The sequence below is a fragment of the Balaenoptera ricei genome, chromosome 1, assembly GCF_028023285.1.
Source record: "Balaenoptera ricei isolate mBalRic1 chromosome 1, mBalRic1.hap2, whole genome shotgun sequence".
Classification (NCBI taxonomy): domain Eukaryota; kingdom Metazoa; phylum Chordata; class Mammalia; order Artiodactyla; family Balaenopteridae; genus Balaenoptera; species Balaenoptera ricei.
In genome coordinates this window covers 165,742,611-165,750,724 of record NC_082639.1, presented here as the reverse complement: position 1 = coordinate 165,750,724, position 8,114 = coordinate 165,742,611, and the positions used below count along the sequence as shown (strand labels likewise).

The 8,114-nt window shown below is 46.3% G+C and overlaps 1 pseudogene; it reads right to left on the bottom strand.

Annotated features, from left to right (window-relative positions):
* Positions 1-1,835: 1,835 nt before the first annotated feature.
* LOC132375837 (tubulin alpha chain-like) lies at positions 1,836-7,122 on the bottom strand (annotated as a pseudogene).
* Between the last annotated feature and the right edge of the window lie 992 nt (positions 7,123-8,114).

Sequence of the window (8,114 nt, the reverse complement as noted above, 5' to 3'; positions counted from 1 at the left end):
TTAACAAATTACACAATGAGATTTTTTCTATCAAGATGGCAAAATATTCTTTTAATGATAATACACAATGTTAGGAAGGGTTCAGAGAAATGCTCTCTTCTGCTGGAGAATAAATTAGCACAGCTGTTTTTGAGGAGTACGTGTCAATAGAGCAAAACCTTGAAAATGTGCATGCCCTGCAATTCCACTTTTAATGATGTAGCCAAGGAAATAATTAAGAATGTGTAAACAGATTTAGCTATAAGGTTGCACATTATATCACGTTGTTTATAAGAAACTGGAGACAATCTAATAAATTATAGTACAGAAATCCAATGGAATACTAAAAACAATGGCGTATATAGATGGATATCTACTGACATGGGAAGTCAGTATTTTGTTAAATGGAAAAAGCAAGTTATAAAAGAGTGTGATCTCATATTTGTTTTAAAAGACCATGCATGTTTATATACAGTACATATAGAAAAACATTGAGAAGGATGTACACCATATAACCATTGGCAATCTTTGGATGGTGGAAATATGAGTGATTAAAAACATTTCTATACCCATTTTTGTATTTATCTGAAATGAATGTGTATTATCTCTGTGTTTAAAAATTGGAAAGAAAAGTCAAAGCCTAATTTAAAAAATGCTTTGCCTAGGTTCTGGCTTGTGATACGAGGGACCATATGCACCAAGAGGCATCTGCTTGGTTTTGTTCCTTATGACCTGAGTGGATAATTCTCGTTTTTGTTCTTGTTTTCCTGCAAATGCCATAATCGTGGACAACAGTTCTCTCATTTTCTACTAGAGCTCATTGAGGCTATGACTGGGGAAGGAAGCTGCCTTTCTAGGGGAGTAGGCTGGTTGCAAAAGGCCCATACTTTAATTGGGGAACACTTAGAGTAAGCTCTGTGGAGAGGAAGGAGAAAGCAACCAGAAAACAGATGCAAAGGAATGGACTGCAGATTGTCTCTATTTAGTCGTCACTTCAATTCTAGGTCTACTGAATCTTAGAGGTAGGGATGATGGGTGGATACCTAAAACCTGGTTATATAGATTCCCTCTAAGATGGTGAATCATTTCAGAAGAGAAATGACAGAACAACTGAAAATAATATTGAACATCAAACTGCTGCTAACATCAAACTGTTAGAGCAACCCTACAGCTATAAATAGAGGCATTTGATGGAAAGTTTGTATTCTCGGTTGGTATAGAGATTCCAAATGAACCCAAACTCAGAGAGGACCATGCCCAGTACGTTCAGTAAATGATGACACTATCCATTAAAGGAGTCTCTCCTAAGAGCAAATGAAGAGTCACTTGTCCAGATAAGACAAACCTATAAACTCATGTATAATATGGCAAAGGCCTATCCCTTCTATATCCCATACCCTCCATTCTGATTCCAAGAAATGTGTCCAAGGTAATGTGTTTCTGATTAGCAGTTAAATACTGGTTTGTAAATGCTTTACTTTTAAAAAGGATAAATTACTGTAGATAAAGTTAGCCATAAGAAAAAGTCATTCTCAGACACTCGTATGTGTTCTTGAATGAGAGAGGAAAAAGGTGGAGTTTCAAATATCAGCACATGAGCATCACTTCTCATATGTCACTGTGGCTAAAAGGTTGAATACTGCCGTTCTAGAGCAAGAAACAAGGGAGCTCCCGGATAAAAGAGAGCCCAGGCAGAATACCAGGCAGAAGAATCAGTTTGTGAAAGTACCCCAGGGTCCTAAAACTGGGGGGAAAGGGAAATTAAGAAATGTTGTGATGCAAAGCAAACTAAGCAAGAGGCATGCACTCAAGGCTTTGAGGAAGCACAATTAGCTCTCTGCATGTTCAACTGGACATGTTGATATTCATAATTTATATTAGTACAGAGAAGGCAGTTACAGTTATACCAGGTTAAATGCCAGTTCTTGTGAGGTGCAGCTGTTACAGCTGGGTGTGGAGCTGATTCCCTTCCCCTCAGTTACTCATGGGAAACCCCTTCCATGGCCACATAGAAACTGTTCTTGTCATCGAGGCAATGCCAGCCAATTGGTCCGATTTCACAGTCTGAACAGACCAGAAACCTGTTGCCCACATCCTTAGTGAAGCCCGTGTTCTGAAAGATGAACATGTCATCACCGGCCAGGGCTCCTAGGGAAGGTCGCCATCAAGATTGCTGCCATCGGCTAGAGTTGGCTTCTTTCTCATGGAAGGGCAGGAAAAGCTGCAGTGGAAGAGAGCATAAAGAATACAAAAACTGAACTGGCCCAGTTATATCATCACCCTCATTCTACTTATACTTTATAACTGCTCCCTAGCAGTTTCTTGGAATGAGAACAAACAAGGAACCCTGTCATTAAATTACAGACTAGGATGCTGGGAGGCTCCTGTGCTGCCTCTGGTCCATGCCCTGATTCTTAAGAGACATGAAAGAGGAACTTTGACTGGTTGCCATGGTAACTTGGCTTCACTGCTATCCTGACTATGGTCCATAAGGCCCTAGCTGTTCCTAATCTCCCCCTGGCTCATTCTGCCCCAGCCACACTGGCCTTCTTGGCTTCTTCAAACAAGATTAAGTCTGCTCTGCCCTCAGATCTTGGCAAGGCCAGTTCCTTCATGATATTCAGTGCAAATGTATTTGACATTCAGTGTTTAAAAAAAAAAACAAAAAACAAGGTCAACTTCCCCTTAATGCTTCCAAGGAAAGCAAGCTTACTAGCAATTCCTGAAGGCAACCTATTCTTCCTTTGAATAGTTGAAGCTTTCCTAACATGGAGCTGAGAAACGAAGTCAGCCTCCCAGATTCCCTACCCCTTTGTTCTGAGCTACAGGACAACTCTTCAACACTAGCAAGCTGCTATTATCTTTATGACCAGGAGTCCCTGCCTCCCCTCCCATTGCGGTCATGTCTGCAGCAGTGTAATGGGGCAGGAAAGCTGTATATTTTCTAAATGCCACAGTTGCCACCTTTAATCTTTCTAGTCTCACCCTGAAACAAAACCTATAAAACTTAAACTAGGCCATATGCCCAGTACCCTCTGGGAATGTGAACTGATGAAAGGGTGGGGCATAAACAAATTACTCAAAAGGAAGAGACAGTATTCATACACCTTCTGACCCCTGTTTTGCCCATTATCTGAATGGCAGGCCTTTCTGTGCTTCCAAAAGCACTCCCTTCTGAGCAGGAGCCATATTAAATGGGTATGTCCCTGGCACACATGAACAATGAAATCACTGCCCCCAATCTGACTGGCAAGTGTAGGGAATGCCTATATACCAGGCTAAGAAACATGAAACATACTTTCCTTTCATAAAGGCTAGTTTTCAAATAGAATTGAACCTGGTGTACAGACCAAAGGCCTGGGCTCTAGACAAGTTGAGATCTATTGAGTTAAAGACAACCAGGTTTCCCTGGTGGCGCAGTGCTTGAGAAGCCGCCTGCCAATGCAGAGGACACAGGTTCGAGCCCTGGTCTGGGAAGATCCCACATGCCGCGGAGCAACTAAGCCCGTGCGCCAAAACTACTGAGCCTGCGCTCTAGAGCCCACGAGCCACAACTACTGAAGCCTGAGCGCATTAGAGCCCACGCTCCACAACAAGAGAAGCCACCGCAATGAGAAGCTCACGTACCGCAACGAAGAGTAGCCCCCGCTCACCACAACTAGAGAAAGCCTGCACGCAGCAATGAAGACCCAATGCAGCCAAAAATAATTAATTAATTAAAAAAAAAAAGTTAAAGACAGCCTCTAACGCTGTTATTTGCCTGATTCTCCCAATCCCTAGTGCATGTTTTAATGCCTGCAGCTCTAAAGGAATCTCCCCTCTCAGTGGTTACACAGGACACGTGCTAATCCCTCCCTTTATCCCTAACTTGCCTTGAAACACATGGGACACCAGCCCACAAACCAGATGATGCACCTGGTCTTGAGAGTGGCAGTGGTGGCATTCACATCCTTGGGTACCACATCTCCATGGCAGAGCAGAACATGTATTCGCCATGGTGAGGGTCACACTTGACCCATCTGATTGGAGGGTTTAAGCAGGCATTGGTGATCCCTGACACCAAGAGCTGCTCATGATAGCCCTTCTCATTTGAGACAATGTGTGAGCAGGTCACCAACAGAAAGTGGATGCAGAGGTAGGGCACCAGATTGGTCTGGAACTCTGTGAGGTCCACATTGAGGGCACTATCAAAATGCAGAGAGGCAATGATGGAGGACAATCTGGTCCATGAGCTGGTTGAGGTTGGTGTAGGTAGGGCACTTGATGTCCAGGTTACAGTGACAGATATCATAGATGGCCTCATTGTCTACCATGAAGGCATAGTCCAAGTGCTCCAGGGTTGTATGGGTGGTAAGGATGGACTTACCAACTGCTTTGGACACTTGAGAGGCTGGGTAGATAGCAAACTCCAACTTGGATTTCTTGCCACAGTCAACGGAAAGCTGCTCCATCAGCAGAGAGGTGAAGTCTGGGCCAGTGTCCTCCTTAAAGCTATGGAAGATCAAGAAACCCTGAAGCCCGGTATACTGGTCTGTCTAGGGTAGGAGATAACACTGTTAAGGATGCAGATGGCATTATCATCTGTCCCCAGCCCTCTTCTCCTGACAGGACTCTTTCCTGTCTACAAAACTATTGTGACCTAATTACAACTGTATTCACTTCTATACTTAAAAAACACAAAACTTTGAAGCATAATTTATACTTAACTGTATACATATTATAATACATACAGTGAATGCTTTGACAAATGTATATACCTATAGAACCATCAAACCAATCAAAATATAGAAATTTCCATCACTCCAGAAAGTTCTCTCATGCTCTGTTGCTTCACCTCTATAGATGTGAGAAGAGAATACCTACAAGAGGCTTGGAGTTCCGGGGAGACAGATGACCTAGAAGGGCAGTGCTGTGTGTGTGAAGTGTCAGGGGTGAGGGGAGGGGAGATGAGGGTCAGGTGGACATCGGATCTGTAGTCAGAGAGCTGAGCCCTCTCAGCTTTGTAGCTCTGCCACCTAGTTGCAGAAGAGTGGGACTGGGACTGGTGGTGGTGGTATCCAGGCCCAACCTCAGACTGGAACCCAGGAACCTGCAGGTTTAACAAGTACCCTTGGTGATTCTGATGTAGCTGTTCCTTGGACTAGAAAAGCATCAGACTATACCAGACACATGAGTAGTAACAATATAAAAGTCCTTCATTTGCAATATTACATATATCAAATCATTATTTCCTATACCTGAAACTAATATGTTGTATACAATTATATCTATTATATACAATAAATATATATTATATACAATAAATATACAATAAATTTTTTTAAAGCAAAAAATAAAATAAGTAGGCTTTATGTAAGTTGACAACTAAAAGAAATTCTCCTTTTTAAGAAAGGTCTAAGCTTAGGGGGTGCCTTGTCATATTTTCACACAGAATCCCATTCCTCAGGTCACCTGCAAGTCCTCAGTCTCTGAGCAGCAGAGAGTATGTCTGGACAATCCCTCTAAAGGGCAAGTGCCAAAGTACTGGCTCCTAGCTGGCCTTGGTCCTGGCTCTCCCGGCCTCAGGCAAGGGATAGGGTAAACTGGAAAAGTGGCTAAAAGCTAAGAGGAGCCTCTCCCAGCTGGAAAGCCCTGCTTAGGAGTCCAAGAACAACAAGCCGAGCTTCTGAGGCAGCTTCCTGCCACCTGCTGGGGCTGGAGATGGATCAAAAATCAAACAAGGTTTGGATCAGACAATCAGGCTTGACAAAGCAAGGAACCAGCAGGGCAGAAGCCAGAGTCCACAGGCTCAGGGCAGAGCAAGTTACTCAGACTTCTAACCCTAGATCCACACCCAGGACACGCAGCTCCCCCTAGAGGAAGCAAGTGGACAGACAGGCCAGAGGAACCAGCACCAGCCATAGGCCTGTGGTTCCCCTTGCTTCCACACAAGTCCAGCCTCCCAGGTGCCAAGGGCACTTGGTCTGCTCACCAGTTTTTGGATCCACTCCAGCACCAGATCGAGGATCTCCTTCCCCACAGTGTAGTGGCCTCGGGCAGAGGTGCTGGCAGCATCTTCCTCGCCAGATATCAGCTGCTCAGGGTAGAAGAGCTGCCTATACCTGCCAGTTCTTACCCCATCCTGTGCGGAGGAAAGGTCTCCTCCACACAGGCACTAGGACCTTTGCTGCTGAGCTCCCCCACGTAGAACCGAAGAGCGGGGCCTGAAGGGCACACAGCATTCCCGAGGCCCACTTGTAAAGGCCAGTCCTACCTGGGCTGTGAGGGGGAAAGTTCGGGGGTCCCTTTTGCAGTCCCTTCCCTCTCATCATAGCCACTTCATTTTGCTTAGTAAGGAATCAGTGGTGTGTTCAGGGGAATCTCATTTGACTTTTGATTGGAATAAGAACACAGACTAATGCAGAAAACCCACTCCACAATTCAACATCTATAACAACGTCTTTAGGAAGATGGAAGAGGGGTGACGTTTTCAGGAACAAGAAACTGAGGAAATTCAGACGCAGAAAGGAGGAAGCAGAGAACCCCTTGAGAGCCAACAACAGCCAAGTTCACACAGGTCCACATCCTATTAAGGGACCCATTTCAGTTAAACTCAGCACCCAGTTCCTTAGGCAATGTTATCCCTGAGAGCCTGAGGGTAGGGAAAGGGAAGTTTAAAGATTCTGCTTTAATATCCACTCTTTTCTGTAGTCTTCTTTCTAGGTCTGACCCCTGACTCAAACATCTAGTGGTTTCCCAGGCAGAGCTCTTTGACTAATCTCCCTCTCAGCACAGGAAGCCCGCAGGACCCCTCCTGAAGATAGAGTCTAGACAAAAGCAACAGAACTTATTGTTGTTCTTGGCTGGTGATTGCCTGCATTCCAAGAGTTTTTCCCCTAAGCAGAGCTCCCAGCTGATTTGGGGGATGGCAAGAATATGGGCTGGGGGTGGGGAACCCACCAAGTGCCCACTCACCTATGACAGAAGGCTCCAGGTCCACAAAGAGTCCCAGACACGTGCTTGCCAGCCCTGTCTTACTGATGGTGTTGAAAGGAGTCAGCGCAGCTCCCCAGTGCCTTGTTGCTGGGCATAGTGCCACTGGGCTGGATGTCGTGCTCCAGGCAGTAGAGCTCCCAGTAGGCACTACCCATCTGCACCCCAGCCTGACCCACAGGGATAGAGATACACTCATGCTCTAGAGGGAAGCAGAGCTGTGGCACGGTCTGCAGAGGGCCGGGGGCTTTAAAAGACTTCCCTGGGAGCACCCCTTTATCTGTCCTCCCTGGAGCCTGAAGCCTAGCAGTGCATTACCTGGTTCCCTTTATTGGGTTCCCTTTCCAGGCCTTCCGACACTTTAAGGCCCTCATTTTCTCTTCATTTACCCAGGGCTTGAGAACAGAGATGGCTAAAGCCTAGATCTTCTAGAGAAAGTCAATACCAAGCAGCCAAACCCCACTGCCTAGTGCCCTGTCTTGCTGGCTGGGATGATTCTAGAAGGCGCAGAGCCCCCGCATGCCAAGATAGGGCACCCTGGAGCTTCTAGCCCTAGACCCCTAGGAGAACGGGTCTCCAAGGCCGGGACTTGGTGTCCTCCACACCCTGAGGTGGGCAGAAGATGCAGTTCAGGTCTGTGGGTTAACGAAGGCACAGACTCTGGAGTTAGAGCGCTTTGAAAGCTCATCCGCACCCTCCCCTTTTGGGGGGATATGCACCTACTCTGGACACTTGTCCTGGCCCCCTGAGTACAGAGGGGTTAATCCAGATAACTGCTCGAGGGTCACAATGAAAGCAGAAAACTCACCTCACCCGTCCACTCTCCTCATTGAGGTAACTCCTGTGATGGACAGACTCTCCCAGCTTCTGGTCCTTCAACCCAACCCAGTCTAGACCTTCCCAGATGCAGAGGGGGTCTTCTAGAACATCGGCAGCAGTTTCACAGTTCAGTTTAGTTAGGAACTGTCCTCCAAGACAGCCTCAGAGCCTCCACAGGGGTTCAGCCCAGAGGTGGGGATCCCGAGATTCCCGGGAGGCGCCGGGGCCTGTGTACACACCCTGACTTCTCCCTTGTAACTGAGGGACTTCGCGTCCTTGGGCACCGCAACAGGGCAGAGGTGGGACAAAGCTCACTGACACCCCTGGTCAGGTACGGACCAAAC